Source organism: Lagopus muta, chromosome 11 (assembly GCF_023343835.1).
Source record: "Lagopus muta isolate bLagMut1 chromosome 11, bLagMut1 primary, whole genome shotgun sequence".
Taxonomy (NCBI): domain Eukaryota; kingdom Metazoa; phylum Chordata; class Aves; order Galliformes; family Phasianidae; genus Lagopus; species Lagopus muta.
The window spans coordinates 18,767,786-18,786,154 of NC_064443.1; the positions used below are offsets into that span (position 1 = coordinate 18,767,786).

General features: G+C 43.9%; 1 long non-coding RNA gene across 6 annotated transcripts in view; it reads left to right on the plus strand.

Annotated features, from left to right (window-relative positions):
* The window catches only part of LOC125698820 (uncharacterized), a 28,325-nt gene extending 11,191 nt beyond the window's left edge, over window positions 1-17,134 (plus strand). For 3 of the 6 annotated variants that reach the window (XR_007379340.1, XR_007379341.1, XR_007379345.1), the window contains 4 exons: window positions 27-5,400; window positions 10,893-11,009; window positions 11,627-13,851; window positions 14,283-17,134. This is a non-coding gene — a long non-coding RNA (uncharacterized LOC125698820). The remainder of the gene's footprint in view (window positions 1-26; window positions 5,401-10,892; window positions 11,010-11,626; window positions 13,852-14,282) is intronic. The other 3 variants (XR_007379344.1, XR_007379342.1, XR_007379343.1) reach the window with 3 other exon arrangements.
* Window positions 17,135-18,369: the final 1,235 nt, after the last annotated feature.

The following is an 18,369-nucleotide window of genomic DNA, read 5'->3' on the forward strand; positions in this document are numbered from 1 at the left end:
AAACAATCCATATTTGTTGACCACAGATTTTAATACCACAAACCAGCAAGAACTGCTGGGATGTGAATTCTGATCTTCTGAATGTGCTGACCTGAAGGAACCATCCTTAATATGGCTTCAGCTTTGCCGCTGCAGGTATGTGGAGTGGAAGGAGCACGCAGGATAGGGCTGGAGCTCTGCTTTGTTGAGCAGCATCTGGGAAACCCAGTGCAAAACCAGGTAAGTACTTGTTGTGCTACGACATCTGCCACCCATTCCATATTTTGACCACTTAATGACCTTTACAAGGAATTAATGTTCTTATTTTTCAGTGCTTTGGTATTTTAATCCTTTTTAAGAACCATTTCTATTATTTAGCGCCCACCTCCGTGTGCTTTAATATGAGAATCTCATTCAATTTCATTTTATGTCCGTGGTACAAATCTTTGATCTTTATTTTAGCTTGGTCTGTAATGTAACCATTAAGGAAAATGCGAAGGATGTCTCTGATTTTCTCTTGCTAAAAGCAGGGCCAGCAGTTTCACAGAGCTCAGCACCAGGTAACGCTCCTCTCAAACAATTTTCCCATTTGAGGAATAAAAGTTAACAAACATGCCACAACAGATGTTTTCAATTTGGTGCTCTAGATTGCATTTTGATGCACTGAACAGCACCACTTCGGCACCGCCAGGAAGCATCCCTTATTGCTTCTAACAAGAGCTGCCATCGTGATGCATTCTGTTGACCACATTTTGAAACACAGATTGTTTCTAATTTTGCTTCTCTGATTTACCCTCAGTACTGGAATATCTCCATTGCTTTCTCTCTCTCTCTCTCTCTCTCTCTGTGTTTTTTTGTTTGTTTGTTTGGTTGGTTTTTTTTTTTTTGGAGTTTTTTCCTGACCAAGTGCATACTGAGAGACCAGGACCTGCCCCTCACCCTTGCTGCCAGGAGGTGTGGGGGGCTCAGACCATGGAAGGGCTGGCAATATTCAGGCTGAGCCAAAGCCTCCATGAAGGCATTCTGTTTGGCAGGAAAGTGTAGTGTTTAGGTTATTGTCAAGCAGCCTTGAGATATAAAAATGTTTCTGTGGGAGTTCTTGGCTCTGCATGAAGGCTGAGAGAGCCTGTGGGGTGGAGGAACTGCTGAGCTGCCTCCTGCTTTGCAGATGGATGGGAGAGGAGGGGCTGGCTCCAGTTTGGGTCTGACCATTGGTTGTGTTCTCATGCAAGGGCAGGGATGGGTTTTTCTTCTGGAATTGCTCTGTTTTGAGCCAAGGTGTTGCTGGAGATCCCACCGTGTGTGAGGTGGAAATAAAGCCTTAAAATGTAAAGGGGTACTGAGTGCAGTGGGTGTTAACCAACTGCACATTCTCCCTCCTGCTCTGCAGATGCTCCTGTGTGGCTCCAGAGGAGCTCAGGTCCTTGAAGCAGGGAGGATTGGTTTCTGTCAGCAGGCAAAGGCTTCTGCCCTGAACACCGCTGCCTGAACTCCTGTGCAAGCAGCTCCAGATTGTCCTCACGACTCCAAAATATGGATTAAAAATAAAAGCTGGGTAAATTAGATCAACCAGGCTCCAGGGAAGAACTCTCTGCTGTGGATGCTTGGAGCTGTGCTGTGACTGGGCAACCCAAGCCCCCGCAGCTGATGGAGCTGCCCATGGGTTCCATCTGTGGACGGAAGCAGTGAAACACCTTGCACAGCATTTGTGGGTTTTGTTCAGAAAAACAACTTTGTTTTTGGAGAGAGAATGTTATTTTTCTCTTTGCAATGTCCAAAGCAGAAACTGCCTACTTTAAGCTTTCTGAATAATCTGAGTATATTTTGCATATGTTTTCTTCTGCTGTTCAAAAGATAGAAATGGGAGTTAAGGATGGCTGCTTGTTTTGGCACGGTGTCACGTAGGCTGATCCAAAGAAAGAAAATCCCTCGTGATGACGAGGATGGTGATGGAAGCTCCAGGTCCTTCCTCCCACGGGGACGGGGTGGCTGAGCTCAGAGCTGTGTGGGGGACAGCCTGCAGTGGGGCCTTGGGCTCAGCACCCCCAACAGCCGCTGGCTCGCACTGCAGCACCTTCTGCATGGGAAGAGCCCTCAGAGGCTGGGGCTGAAGGTATGCCAGCCACCTCTGGCCAGGTGTGTCGCAGGTGCCAGGAGAAGGGGAAAAGTGCTGGGATTCATCGCAATCTTTGGTTTGTAAGAGGTGACAATTTTACATAGTTTATGCAAATTTCGCCAAGTCTTTAAAAAAAAATGTTGTGAAGAGGACACTGGCATCAGCTTGAAAGGAATGTAAATGAGCGTATCCTTAATGCACAGTGCTGTTTGCCAGCAAGAACAAGTCTAGGGGAGATGTATTCCCACTGAACTCACAGAGTTACAGCGGTGCTGACACCAAGTTCTGTAATTTTGTGCTATTGCAGGGAGCAAAGTCATCTCGTTGGGGAACTCTTCATCTTTCTGGCTCTGCTTTGTATACTGCTAATGATTCTGTGGTTACATTTTTTTTTTAAATTTGATTTTTGGTGGTGTTTTTTGCTTTTTCTTTTATTTTTACATTTCAGTGAATGTCATGCCTTTATGTAAGACTCCATATAGTATACAGAAAAATGAATTATGCAAAACACCACCCAGCTGTCAGCGTACACGTGAAGAGCACTATCACGCTGAAATAAGTCAACGTGTGGTGAGTGTGAAGTAATGCTGGTATTCTCTATCAGATAAGGAAGTAATTGTGCACGCATTTGTGTGGAAAAGATGAAATTCCAGATTGCATGCATGCAGGCAGCAGAGCTGGGGCTGGGTGCTGCGCTGCCATGGCAACGGAGCAAGGCTTGGTACAGAAATAGCTGAGCATCGTTGGCCTCACTTCTGGGATGTGCTGTGTCCAACTTGGTAGCAGCCCCACTCGAAGCCCAGAGGGACCACCAGCATTCCCCATCACTGAGAGGCCATGCCCTACTCCTGGTGATGGCAGTGAGTAACGTCAGAGCTTCGTTCTTTAAAGAGCAGAGCAAAAACTTGCACGTGGAGGGCTGCTTCTCATTTATCATCACACACAATCTCCTACTACCATCTGCCATTATCATCAAATATTTAAAAACACCTGGAATTGGCTGCTGTTAATGGTAGGGATTGCTATTTCATAGGCTCCTTGCCCCATGCCTTCTGCAGCCCGGCCGTGGCCCCGCCAACCCACAGTGCCATGCATGCAGCCGGGAGCCACTGGGATGAGGTGATGTGTCGGAGGGGTGCGAGGTGCTGAGGGGCTGTTACTGACACATCTTTGGGCCAGACCTCAGCTCTCATAGAGAACGTGAACCCTGGGAGCCCTGAGAGCCCAGAACGGGGCTGTGTCCCCCCGGAACTCCCAGGTGTGGGGCAGTGCAGAGAGCTCTGAAAAATGAAAAATTAAGAGCAAATGAGATTTCTTCTCTCTGATGGATTTTGTACCTCCCTGCTCTTTCCTCCACACTTTGCTGCTGGCAAGTGCTAGCTAAATAGCAGCATGAAGTGCTCATTTGAAGCCTGATTTATGAACACTTTTGAAATTAAAATAGTTCCGAGTTAAAATTCTTTTTATATGGCACACTGTTGGACAGTCTGTGGCCACAAAAACCTGTTGAGCAGCAATGATTCTAAACTGAAAACAAGGTTGGAATACTTGTATTTGAATAAGCATCATTATCTTGCATATTTAACTTCTGATCTGGTCTCATATTTTGTTCCTCAAGAAAAGTTAATCATAGAATTTTTATCATAGAATCACAGAATGGCCTGGGTTGCAAAGGAGCACAGTGCTCATCCAGTTCCAACCCCTGCTGTGTGCAGGTCACCAACCAGCAGCCCAGGCTGCCCAGAGCCACATCCAGCCTGGCCTTGAATGCCTGCAGGGAGGGGGCATCCACAGCCTCCTTGGGCAGCCTGTTCTGGTGCTTCACCACCCTCTGGGTGAAAAACTGCCTCCTAATATCCAACCTAAACCTTCCCTGTCTCAGTTTAAATCCATTCCCCCTTGTCCTATCTCTGTAAGTGTATTTCTTTTTCTTTCAGAGAAATTGAAGTCCTTTGGTGACAGAACAGCCTTAGATCTCTACGGCAGGTGAACTGTGAGAGCTTTGTGCCTAATTGCATCCATTCATGCCAACAAAACCCTCCCAGGTTCTCAATTGCAGTCTTCACCCAGAGCAAGATTTTGCTGGACCCTTGAGCAGCTGTTTCCTACTGAAAAAGTGTTTCTGTGGTCACAGGCATGAAGCCATCTGGTGCTGATCCTTCCGAGATGCAATCCTTTGCTCTGGCACCACCACAGTGCACATTCATGGTCATAAGCCTGTTTTCAAATCATCTTCAGATTAAAGTTGAAGGAAGTAATCTAAGGAAAAACAGATTACTTTGAAAGTAATGGATTATCTTGCCTCTAATTTCTTCCAAGTCTACACGTAAAGTTGTTTTCTGAGTTTAGTCTGAAGCTGTTTGATGGCGGGGAAAAAAAAAAGGTGATGCTCTGGGAATCCAGTGTTGGTGCTGAAAATGCAAGTTTTTTGAGCACTCTGGTTTTAATCTGTATCATATTCCACCTGCATCACCAGCTGCTGCTTTTCTCTGTGGTGCCCTATGAGATGTGCCCAGTGTTCTGCTCGCTTCTTGCGTGCGGATTGGATTTTCTTGTCTGTATTTACATTGTGAAGGAATTGATGGGAAAAATGGAACCTTCTAATTGCCTAAAGAGAATCAATACGTGGCTTATTAGGAGATACTTAACACTGGTTGTATCCTATGATGTTCAGAGATCGTTTTTATTTGATAGGTGTTTCTATTGCTCAGTTAAAAAAAAAATCATGTTTGAGACATGCAGAAGTGTGAAGAACTAATTCGCACTGTTATAAAATAGTTATGTAAATGAGATGTGGAGGAATCATTTATCTGAAAGATTACATGGGAATCACATCAATCACCGGGATCAGGTAATGAAGCCCTATTCCTTCATAGTAAATATGGTGCTCTGGCCCTGATATCTGAATACAGAGGAGGGGATTTACCAGTTTCCTGTGGGGATTTTGCATCTGCTATAAATAGATGTCACAAACACTGTTTTGCAGTTAGATTTGCCATTGTGCAGCATGGGCAAATGATTGGCTTTGCTAGCAAAGTTTTGTGAGCTGAGTTGTGAAGGTCAAACAATCAGAAAATGTAAAAAAAAATTAGATTTAAAATAAGATACATTCAAGCAATTTTTTTTTTTAATGTAACATAATATCTGTAATATGAAATAATTACCTGAGGCATCAACTTATAGGGACCCTGCCAAACAACAGCATACTTTGTAAGGAAGTTACATTTGGAGAATGTTTGGGAACGACCTGCAAAAGGGCTTTGCCTTGTGAAACTGACCATTCATTTTCTTCAGCACCTCAAAAGGTATGATTTTTTTTTAATATATATGTTTATATTTATATTTTTATATATAAAGCGCCTATCACCTGATTGATAAACATTCCTTGGAACCATTTTGAGGTGCCCAGGAGCTCTGCCTCTTCCCTTCTTTTGTCCACGCACACTTTGCTGCCCCTGCAGCAGTGATTTTTGGGCCTTGCAGTTGTGCCAAGGCACACACAGTGAAGCAGTGTGATGTATGCACACACACAGGGCTTGCAGGCTGAGCTTTGGTCACAGGGAGAGCTTTTGCACAGCTGTATGCATTACTTTTGGTTGTCCTTTGACAGCAGAAGCAGTAATGCTGCTGTTATCCTGCCAGCTGCCATCACCGAGGCTGCAACTTTTCAACTTCTTTTAACTTTGATTTTGGTACAAGCAATATCAGCTGCTTAAGAGCACAAAATGCAGCATTAGTTTAAGCTGAGGGACTAGATATACAGTCTTAGAGACATCATTCATGCAACTAAAATCTCTTATGAAGATTGGTAGAAAGAAGATTACATGAACAAAAATGAGCATTTCTAAAACAGTGATAAACTTCATGAGTTTATCTTTGCACTGTTGCATTGCCTGTTTCTGAAGGATGCTTTATCCAGGCCAAGGGAGAAAGTGGTGTTACGCTTCCACTCTTCACTGAACATAATGGGATGGACAAAGCCTGGGGTCTTATCTTCTTCTCACCTCAGCCCATCCATCTTCCCCAACAGGTCCAAGCACACCCAGCTCGGTTCCTGGCAGGCCAGGGTAGGGCTGGTTGGGGCTGTGATACAGGCTGGGCTGCAAGTGGTGGCCCTGCCACAGGGACAGCCCTCAGCACCTGGGAGACCTCAACTGCCACCCAGACTGCCAGGAAACTTGCTCCTGAGGGTGAGAAATTGGAATATTGTGTGTAAACATCACGGGATGGGCAACAAACCCCAACAAAGCATGGAAAGAATAGACGAAGCAGTAGTGGCATAGGCAGTGGCTGTGGTGTCTGAGTGATTCATTACATGTCTGCCCTAGAGCAGCGCTGGCACATATCCTTCAGGGAGATTTAAATGCAAGATTAGGTTAGATTGCAGTTTTTGATTTTGTATATTTTGAGGGGGAAGAAAAAACCACCACCTTTAATTTTGTTTCATTATAGTAGAATAATTGGTTTAATTAGTTAAACCTTTCCAACTGCATGGAGAAGGAAATTGCATGATTTTTCATTTATTACCATGCCCTGTTGTTATGATAGTCTGAGTGCTGAGAAGACACTCCTCGGAGATTGTTCTTTTGATTTTAATGCAAAGATATTTTTTCATGTCAAAAGCCCAGCAATGAAGAGCAATTCTCCATAGCAAGTAGCTGTGCGGGTCTGATTTACACCGCAGACTGCTGCTTATGTAAAGCAAGGAAGATGATATAAATTGGAGGTAATAGGGTAGAGTGCGGAATGAAAGATCCTGTTTCGTACTCAGCACCTTCCTCCTGCTGGACTAACGAGTCTGCTTCTGTCTGTGGCTCCTATGCAAAACGATCCCTGGATGTCAGCTGGGAGAGCTGCTCCGATGGGCGCGCAGTGAAAAGCACGGAGGTGTTTGACCTCTGGGCCCTGTGATCCCTCGGAGCACGGCTAACAAGCAGCCTATAGAAGTGTTCCTTTCTTCTGGATAGGCTAGGAGAACTTGTCTGAGATCTGAGGCGCTTGCCTTGGAGACCAACAATAGACTTCCTCTGTTCCCACCGTATAAATAGTCTAAAATGAAGTTATTAGAGCTACAGGCAGACACGTGTTCTTCTTCACTCTTTTTTAAAGGTTGGTGAAGTTAAATGTTTGAACTTTCAGACTTCTTCCAAAATACAGGCTTTAGTTTTTAAATAAACATGTGATAGCATCTCTAGGAAGAATAGTATCATTCTATTGGCCAAGTGCTGCAAATGCCCCAACTGGTCGGCATTGGAAGGCACAGCCTGCTCTGATCTGCTGCCCAGAGCCTCAGTGACTCCGTGCCCTGCCAGGACAGGCAGCTGGGCACACCGATGTGCTGGGACATGGGAGTGTAACACATCAGGTTTGGTGTGCTGGCTCCAGCCAGTGTTTGGAAGAGGGGTTTTTGGCACCACGTTTTGCATGGCCACCTAGTGCCCATAAGCAGCACTTGTGCCGCTTTGCTTTGCTGGGGGGTTGCTTATGTTTAATGGATTGCTTTGTGTTTACAGATATTTTCCATACTGTGTTTGTTAGGGGATGAAGGAGTTTCACACAGGAATATTTCTTTCATGAAGAAATTCTCCATCCAAAAGGTGGCACCCCATTATTACCTCAAAGCGCAGTACTTACGTAAAGCTCCTGCTGTTCTGTTAGGGTCCCACAGGGCTCCCTGCTTGGGTCAGTAAGGATTTTATGTGTGTTTTATGAGCGAGAAAAATGACTGAGAATGGGAGATAGTTTTGCCGTCATGAAAATCCATCGCACATCATAATTAAAACCTGAAGCCAGCTGCCTCCTCCCCCCTGGCCACTGGGATTTGCTGCCTGCCCTGTCAGAATCAGAACAGCCGACTCGCTTACTGTGAATGCTGGAATCACTTCTTACGGCTTTTAGCTGTATCAGGGTTATTGATAACTTTCTGCTCTTCAGTTCTATTATTTATGGCAAACTGTGTGCCCTGCTGTAAAAACAAGCATAAAAACAGGCAGAACATGGTCCGGCTTGCGGTGTTTTGCAAATACAGATGAGGTAAGAAGAATCATAAAAGCTTCTGAGGCCTGTTGCTTTTTCCCCTTTGAATCCATCTGTCATAAAATTTCATAGAAGAGTGGATATGCTTCAAACACAGAGGTAAAGATAATGCACTCTTTGCTGCTGCTGTTTGTGAGATCTCTGACATTCCAGCAATAAATTCAGGTCTTGTGGTCATTATGGAAGAAGGTTCTTTTTTTAACCAGCTTGTATATTGAGCATGGTATTTGGTAGATCCTCCTCTTTCAGGGAATGCAGAAAGGCACCACGAGCTGTGCAGGGGAAGACAGAGAGGCAAGTGCCCTGAGTGTGAGGAAGGCTTGTAGGCAAAGCAAAGCAGGGAAATCACATCACACCGGTGTGTGCCTCGTGCTTAGCATGAGCTGAAACCAAACTGGCAGAAACCAGTCATGTAGAAAGTCTTTTTACACTCTGATGAGTGTAAAACTATGAAAACATAACCTATTTCTCTTGTTGTGTTTAACTGTTAAAGGAATCTGTCACGCTGGTGCTCGATGTGCATGCGATATCTTTCCCAACAGATGGGTGCAGGATGATGTTTGTTGACCACACACATAACGGTGCAATGCACGCAGGGGTGCAGCACTGTTTTCCCTTGGAAATCCGCTGTTGCTTTTGCTGCTCCTGATTTTCCAGCGAGAAGTTAACTGTGCAATGTACTCACAGCTAGAGAGTGTTTTGAGAAGCTAAGTGTGGCTGAAGCATAATTCCTTCTGAATGAGGATCTGTGCTGTGTCAGCAAGCTTCCTGCCCATCGCAGCGCATTGTGCCCATGGATGCTGCTGCCGTGGCTGAGAAGTGCCACAGAAAAAGGATTCTTTCTCTCCGGATGGAGGAGGCATTTCAAAGCACCCAAATCCCTGGTGCTGTGCACACAGATAGCAAACAAAGCGATGCAGTCATTCTTCACGACTCGACGCTGAAGTTTAGGCGAATAATGGAAAGGTTGGCAGAGTGCTCTAATGTGATAAGTTACAGTAACACAACCGTGCCATTACCAAGATAACGAATGCAAAAAAAAGCCAACCCAGAGAATATCTTAAATGCTGCTGCTGTGACTGTAGGAGAGAACACAGCCCTGCATGGCACTCACTGGGCACAGTGAGTAGGCACAGTGTGTGCAGGCTCCGTCAATGGCCCCGCAGCCAGTGCTGAGCCATGGCAGCAGTTCTGCTTTTCTGTTTCTTCTTGTAGTTTTTAAGCGAGTTCTGGAAAGTAGCTGAAGCAATATGGAAAGAGTGAAAGACTGAAATAAACATCGATTTTTATGGTGTAATAATTTATGGTAGCAACTTAATAAGTGGTGCGACACGAACAGTTCACCATCTATTTATCATGTGTTGATAGTTTTTGATATGTGAATTTTTAACACCACCTCTCCCTTTGATATAATAAAGGACCTGCCAACATTCCCATTAAAAAAGTTAGATTTTAGGACTTCCTGCTCTGGCTATCAATAGCAGTATATATAACCTATGAATTAATATGCAGAATAGCAATAAGCAGTGACTTATTCCAGCAGCTATAAAAAATAAAAATAAAAAAAGACTTTGACATTTCTGAACTTCAGGAGGACATCCTCCTCCTTCCAGAAGAAAAGGCTCATGAGCCCTTCTCATTACGTCCACCATAAAAGGTTTACAAATGAAGAGAGGGCTCCAGAACTTTAATAAATCAGCTTAATTCCTTAGATAACAATAAGGAGACAGCAATTTACATTAAAATGTTCTGATGAGAGTTGTCTTGAGCTGTAGTTTGCTGGCATAACATCTTCAGGCTAATCACATATATTTTCAGTAGCTACAGTGTGGTTAAAGTCAGGGAAATGAATGTACAAAAATAGCATCCGAGAGCCCATGTTTGTTCTCAGCCGTTCCACCTCAAGGACTCCTCAGACTGTTTTGGCCAGCACAGAGGTCACATCTGAGTCTGGTGACTGCAAGACTTTCAACTGGGCTTCAGATAATAGCGTCAAGTAAAATTATTTCTGCTTCTCACGTCACCTTTGTCTGAATAATAGTAACAAAAAAACCACACAACAAAACAGCTATGAAACAGAACAAAAAAATCTGACATTCCCTAGCTGTCTGACTTCACCACGCCATCTGCAAGCAGCCCAGCCTGACAGTGAAATCACGCATACGCGTTTCAAATAGTTATGATAGACGTCAAGGTTGTCCGTACTTGCTTTATTTGGTGAAACCCACTTCAAATAAGGCAGAGACTAATAATTTCCAGCATATGGCTGTTTTAGCTAACGAGTTTTTGGAATACTGGAACTTCTTTAGAATATCTGTGGGCCACAGTCCTGTGAGCTCCATGCTTGGGGTCGGGTCCTACCGTCAGTGAGCAGTTGTGTGCTTCTTTACTGTTCTGCTTCATGGCCTGAGGGAGCATGTGGAGGCAAGGGTGTTTTCATTAAATGCTTTCTCAATAGGCTTAAGCTGTAGTGCTTGTTGTAATAAAAATACCTATGGGAGAATTTACAACCTGTGCTTCCACCAACAGCTACAACACAGTCATTAAGCCGTGCATCGGGAGCACAAACGCAGCACCTGGCAGCAAAAAGGCTGCATCAGCCATCGCTTCATCACACAGCTGGGTGTTCCAGGGCTGGGTGGCTATTTGGGGAACTCTGCTGTACAGCCATCGAATTGACTAGTTCAGAGAGCAGCCTGCTCTGAAGGAGTTGTCCAGCTTCTAAGCCTGAAAGCTACAGTGTCCCCTCCATCCTTTCCAGAATCCACATGAAGACCTCTGCTAACCGAAGACTCAGAAATGGTCTCACCTTCCTGTCGTGCTGGATTAAGAAGCCATAAAAAGACAGACATGGAGAAGAGAATTTCTGAATAACAGGGTAAGACTGACAAATAAGTTAGTTGTGTTAAATTCTATTTATATCCACAGTTTGTCAGGAATTGCAATAAAAAGAGTTTATGATTTTGTTTGTCTTACCCGAGATTGTAGGGGTTTAATGTACCATTTTTAAGCTGTTAAGCATTTTCGTCGTGACACTTGATCTCTGTGTTTATACTTTATTACTGTAGATTGCTTACAGAGGGGAGAGGGAACTGTGAAATTTCAGAAGAAATTACAGTTTGTTGTTTTTTCAGTAACTGGATCATTTAAAAGCTCCCTTTTTAGTAAGAAGTAATGATTCGCTTTATTTAGAGACTATTTAAAATGCTCTTATCTATTGGATATCTCAAAATAACAGATAAATCAGTAGCAGACTTAAAATTAGTTTTACACTGTTATATTTTACAATATTTTCTATATCACGATCCACATTATGCATCTCTTGCACATTAGGAAGAGAGAAATCTGTTTCCAAAGCTGTTCCTGGCATGATCAGTCTTACCCCCCCAAAACCAGCCAGGATTTGTCTTTGCAGCACAAAATTGGTCTATTTGGGTGGCTGTGGATGGCCTCTGATGGGCCAGAGCTCATTTTAATGGCGTTTTCCTCTTTCAGTGTTGAAGGTGAATTACTGGAGAGAGGTGGTCGTTCATCTGAATTTCAAACTAATTAAACTACCTGATACCTGTCAAAAATAATCAGGATAAAAACTGCTTTCTTGAAGCAACTCTTTCAAGATGGGAAGCCAGTGTTGGGGGGATGCGTTGGACACTGTGAAACCAGCATGGCACTGGGCTGGTACTCCAAGAGCATCTTCTGCAGCCACCAGTGGGATTCTCCATCCCAGGAGAGGACTTGTCCATCTTTGGAACGACAAGAGGCAGGTTGGGGTCTGTCACTGTTATGCCGATGGATGCAGCTACGAGGAGTCACTGAAACGTTCCCAAAAGCAGTGTGGGCAAACAGCCAGGCCTGCCTCAGAAAGCAGTTTCATTGGAAGCTGGCATTCATAAACTCGACCCCAGGTTTGAGCAGAGCTGCAGGGCTGATTCCAGACAGCCGACTCTGTGAGGAAGGCACAAATGCCTCATTGCTTTTACTGGCAGAGAACCTCAGTTAGCTGATGCTTCAAAGGAGCGGCCAGCCTGCCGTGAGTTCAGGGTCAAGTCCCAGCATCAGCGCTGCAGCTGCCCAAACTGCCAGCACCGAGCGCTTCTTCTTCTTTGGCCTTGAACCCTGTTATTAAGAATAACATATAATAACAAAGGAGCGTTTTGAGTGATTTTGTTAGAAATACATCAGGCTGTCTAACAGTTTATTGGCATCGATAATTCCTTATTAAGCCCTCTACACCCATTATGGTTTGTGCTTTCACTTTTTTTTTCCATGTTAGTTTCCAGGCAACCAGCAAGAACTGAATTACATTAAGCTATTAATTCAGGACCGCACGCCAGCTCGGGCTTCTTCTGCCGATTTGCTCCTCTCACGTGCAAGTTTCCTCATAAAAACCCCTTTTTATTGGTTTAATCTTCAGTGGCACTCGGTCCAGGGAACTGATATGAAAATTGCCATGCCTGCACCTGATTTTTGTTTCTTGCTTGTTTTTTGATGCTTGCTGGTGGGGTTTGTTTGATGTAGGATTAAGCAGAGGTCTGTGAGGAGGGGTTGATGTTAGCTGCCATAGATACAGCTATCTACCTCTGTTTTCTTCAATGCTGAGTAAGAGATGAGATCATATTGAAAACTTGTGTGGCAGGAACACCTCTGTTATCGTTAAAGAGAAGCAGTTTCCATGTTATGCTCCATCGCTAAATGCCTGTAGCACTGGGAAAGGCACTGGCTGCAGATCCAGCTGAAAGCAATATCTTCAGGTGGGACAGAGATCTGGGGACAAAATGCAGTAGTGCCTAATAACTATGAGCCCTGAAATCCAGCCTGTGCTCTATACTGAGCCTACCATCTATTTTATTCCAAGGCCAGAAATGTCATTACCCATTCCACAACCTATGCTCAGAAGGGACAAGTGCAGACTTCAGGTACTTCTACTGTCTTTATCTTATCCTGTTTATTGGTGCCTATGAGTTCAAGGGGTCTGTGACACTAGAGAAGTCATGCTGGTGAAATACAGGGAGTCCACAGTTAGAATAATCAACCTTAATGAAAAGAATCTGTCTTTATCCACAGCCAAAAGTAACAACAAACAAGTAATAAATAAGTAAATGCTATATGAGACTGAAACCAAAACAGAGACACCATTTCAGATAAAGTTTCTATGGCTTTTGTCAAATAGTTGAGCTGGACAGAATTTTAAAAACAGTGATTTCCCTTTTTTTTCTTTTCTAAACAAACCACTGTTCTGAGCTGTTTTCTGTTTTACAGGGGTCTGTCATAAGAGCTCGAATCGTTGAAATTCAGACCATGAAAGTTAACCATGACTTCATAAAACTTCACTGGAAAAACCCCAAACTGGATGTTTGCAGTTTGTAAGCAAGGTGCCTGTGATCTGTGCTCCTCCCTGTTATAAGAGGCCATCAGAAGTTGTACTGCTAAAAAGGATTTTTACACCTTATCGGCTCTCTTGGAACAGTTATACTGAGCAGACCTGGTGTTTGCTCCTGTATGGGAACTGCTGAGTCACGGCCTGAACCTCTGATTGATCACCTGAGGTGAGCCATGAGTCAGCCAGAGGAGCACAGGTGAAGGCAATTCACCTGTGCTGCCGGAAGGGGTGGAGCCAGGCTCCACCCCTCCTGGACCTATTTAAGAGCTGGCTACCAGAGGGGAAGGATCTCTTCTGGAGATCCTCCTCTTTGATATCTTCTAGTGAGCTCAACCCAAGGGTAAGCTCTTCTACTTATTCTCTTTTGTGATCCCTGTTTGCTGTGCCTTACTCTTTTGATTATATTGCAATTATAACATCTTGGTTATACATATTGCAATTATAACATCTTGGTTATACAGCTCCCCCTTCCATTGATCTGTTGTAAGTGTGGCCACCCTGAGGCGTGAGCTTCTATCACCATACCCAAGCCCTGTGGTCAACGTGTTCAACCTAGTCATGTTCTCTGTTTCTGGGACATACTTTATTAAACATTTTCATCACTTTCAACCGTGCATTCATACCTCAACAGATTTATATCTGCAATTAGAGGACTTGCTGTTTACCAGGAGAAACAAAGCTGGTAAAAAGACACCTTGCAGCAACATAACTCAAATGTCATGAGTTACTACTAATTTCACATTAATAATACAGCTGATTCTTTTTCTACAGCTTAGGAATGTGCCCCATGTCAGAAATCTTTGGAGGTATTCCAGAAGTACTGAAATGTGGCTGTCCAGTTAAATACAATCAGATGCATAAGGGAAAAAAGCGAGCTCTCTCCAAGATCTATGTTCAGTAATAAGATATTTTTACTTAACAAAGTCTCTACCAGATGGCGTTTCTAAATTTTGAATATTAGGTCTGGTTGTGAATGAGGCCTCCACAGGGTTTGATGTACCGTGGATGAGATGCAGCGTTTAAGCCATGGGTAAGAGCTCGTGTGCTGCTCCTGTTTGCAGCGAGGCAGCAGTGACAGAGCTGGCATCAGCATCGTGACAGACACCATTATGGGCATCAGCACCACTACACCATTATGGGCATCAGCACCGTGACACCATTATGGGCATCAGCACCGTGACACCATTATGGGCATCAGCACCGTGACACCATTATGCCAGCAGCCTTGCTACCAAGCCCACCCATCCCATGGGAGTGGCTCCTCCAAAAGCCATGTCTGTGAGTGATACCTGGGAGATGTGGGCTCTTTCAAAAACTCAGCTGTGCATCGTATGCTGTCTGAAATGTATCTTCATTTGTCAGATGCCTTCTTAGTCATCGCAGGACGCAACTACGAAAGCCTGTGCTCAGCACTGCCACCTTCACCAGCCAATTTTCTTGATGAAAAGAAACTCATCAGTTTGAAAGAATGTTTCCTGTGAATTCATGTTGCCTTGGCATTAAGAAGCAGCACTGATGCCATTTACCAACCAAGCCTTTATCAGCAGCCTCGTGGTTCCCTGGGGACAGAAGACTGGAGACAACACCGAGTTCCCAAACCCAGCAACACGGCACTGATTTGTGCTTGTTTGCTCAGTGGTCACTTTGCTAAAGCATTCAAACCTTCTGGTTGCCCTTTGTAAACAGACTTTCCTGCCTTCTGTAAATGCTGACTGTTGCTTTGTCCTGATCCCGGAGACCTTTTCCAGTACAGCTCCTCATTCAGTCATGTCACGGACATGAAACAACTACAGACTGTATCTTAACAGTGTAACCCCTCTTCTCCATAAGGGAAGTAAAGTGGGGATTGCTGACCTGGAAATGCAGGCAGTTTGGTGACTGCACAAGGAACTCAGGAGAGCAGCTCTGGGGAAACATTAGCCAGGGAAAGCGAAAGAAGAGAAACTGTAGTTAGGAACTTCAGATGGAGCTTGAATCACATTTACATGCTTTTCTATTTCTCATATGTTTGCAAGTTTTACTGCCCTGGTCTCCCAGAGCAGTGTGAATTAGCAGGTATGTTATTCCTGTGCAGAAGATGAACTGTGCTGGGAAGGAAGAAGATTGCTCCCCAGAGCCCTACCCAGGAAAGCTGCAGAAAGCTGGGAAGTGAACGCAGGTCCCAGGGGCCCCAAATGGCCCCGCCACGTACTGCCTGATGGGCTGGGAGCTGCAAGCTGCGAGCTCGGCTCGAGTTTTAAAGCTCAATTCACATGATGTATGCTGACTGGAACAGGTCCGTTTTAGACAAAATGCTCCCTGCCTCTCACAGAGATCCAGCAGCTTTGCAGCTCTCTCTGCATTGCTTCCAGTGCTTGCTAAGTGGGAGAATTTGGGGCACTTGCAGATTGGGAATGAAAGTGAGAAATCACTGAACACCCAGAGCTCCAATGGGAGTGGAACTGATGGAAGGGCCCCAAACTGATGGTGGTTTTAGGGTGGTTGGTTTCACTGTTGGTTGTAACCTTTCTGCGAATGCTTTTCTAGGTATACATTTCAGGAGAAGGCAAAGATGAATTAAATAAGGAATTATAGCTCTTGAATGAGAATTTCATCCATAAAATGCAGAGTATGTGACACAATAAAGGTGCGACCGTTGTCCTACTGTGTTCAGATCTTCAGATTTCCAGGCTCTGTTCCTTAGATGTGAAAAATATCATAATTGTTTCGGTGTAGGCATGGAAAATGAACTTCAAAACACTTTGATCTAGAGGAGCTGAGCTTAGTTCTGGTGGGAATTAAGAAGGAGAACTTTCAAGTAATTTACGTTTGAAATGGCTTCATAGCTTTTGCTTCATAAAAACAGAGAGAGATAAAATGATAATAAAAATTCATATTTTGGAAATGGACATTCTCCTCTCTGGCAGTAAAAACTAAAGGTAATTTGCTCTATTTCAAAAAGATTGTTAGCAGTTACTGTGATTTCCAGGGATGTAGCTTTAATGCTCAACACATCTTAATCTTGCCGACTATAAAACATTCCTCTGATGGTAAGCTGATGATCTATGGGTTTGAGTCAGAATTCATGTGTGGAATGAATGTCTTGGTGAAATGGATGCACAGAGAAACCTCGTGTAACCAGGTGGTTGCCTCTGGCCATGGAGCCATGCACACACATACAGCCGTGAGCCTTCTGCCAGCATCAGCCCAGCCACACTTAACGCCTCGCCCCCACAACCAGCAGCACTTGCCGGATGCCTGTGTTGATGTGGGATTTCCTTATGTAACGTACTTACTGCTGAAATACCTGAGTGTGAATGGAAAAGTTAAGAAGAAAATGCACTGAAAAAAAAAAACCTAAGAGGTTTTGTTGTGCTGTGCCTCAGTGATGCAAAGAGGAATGCTGGGCGCTGGCTTTGGGGAGCTTGAGGTCACTGTTCATGGGGAGACCGAGCGAGGGACCCCCATCAGCCTCACTGGGAGGGGAATCTTTGGTTCTTCACCTGTGGCCCTGAAAAAATAACATTTCAAATTAAGCTTAGGCCCAGTCATTTGTAAAGAAACCAGTTCGCATCAACAGGGAGCAAACTCAGTTTATGGGTAAAATAGTTTAATTCCAACTTGAGGGAATTACATTAAATATCTACCCCAGGATGCTTTTCTTCCTCATATACTTCATGTTTTTCCCTGTCTTTCGCTGATTCCTCTTTTCTTTAAACCCCCCCCTTTTTTTTTTTTCCTAATTTCTCTTCCCTGCAGAGAATGAAAAGATACTAATGAATCAATTAACAAAACCAGCCCAAAGTGTTTGTGTGGGACTCCGGACAGGGCTGTTTCTCACTCATCATCTGTCCCTCCAATTAAATTAATTACCTGAAATTAACATATGTTCCAGCATCACTCTTTAAATTTCATTTTCTATTTCTTCAAACTAAATTACCTTTAATTAAAAAAAAAAAAAACACTCATAAAAAGAGGATTTATTCTTGTCTACTAATGCCAACCCTAAGCCACCATTTATGTTTTAAAAGCTTCAGTTTGATTTAGCCAGAGTTATACCCTAAATTAATGGAGAAAGCAGACCAGGAATGGAAGAAAACTTCCGAGCTTATAGGTAATGCAGAACACTATCAGTGCAGGTAATGAAAGAAAGGAGAAAACCTCCCCCATTCTAATTCAGAAATAAATGATGGGGAAATGAGTACTGCTGTGGGAACATTTCATGTCCCAACAGTAAAAGCTCGTTTATATCTGGGTCAAGGAAAAAAAAGTTGCTGAAATTAAGCAACTTCAAAGTTTGTATTTATTACACGTGAGTGGGGCTCGGTAAGAAATACTGAATTGGCACATGGTGCCAGTGATGTTTTCTTAGTGGGATGCATTTCTTTTCTAAAACGTTTACAACAAAATTAACCCTTATGTTCTGGTCCTGTAAATATCCACATCAGTTCTTCATCTTCCATTAGCAGGATTCATCTACACAAATATTTATGGAAGGCAGTCCATGACCTGCAGGTCAGTACTCAGGGTCCTGTCTGTCCCTGACCTGCACCTCAGAGGCTCCACACTGCACTTCTGATAGAGCTAAGCTGGGAACAAAGTTTCATAGCAGACATTTTGTGGTGAAAGACAACCAATCTCCAAGCAGGAGATGTGCTTTCCAGCCCAGCACAGGTCTCCCAAGGCATCTCCTTGCCCTTTGAATTGACGTGGCTGCCTTTGCTTCAGGGACAGCACTCACTGGGTGTCCTGTTTCTTCTGGTAGCAGGATCTGACCTGCTGTTCCTTGCTGGGATGGCTTAACCCAATGTTCATAGTGTTACTTGTATGGAAGTTTGTGAAAATCCCTTAGTTTTGCAGTCCCTTATTTAAACAGGTA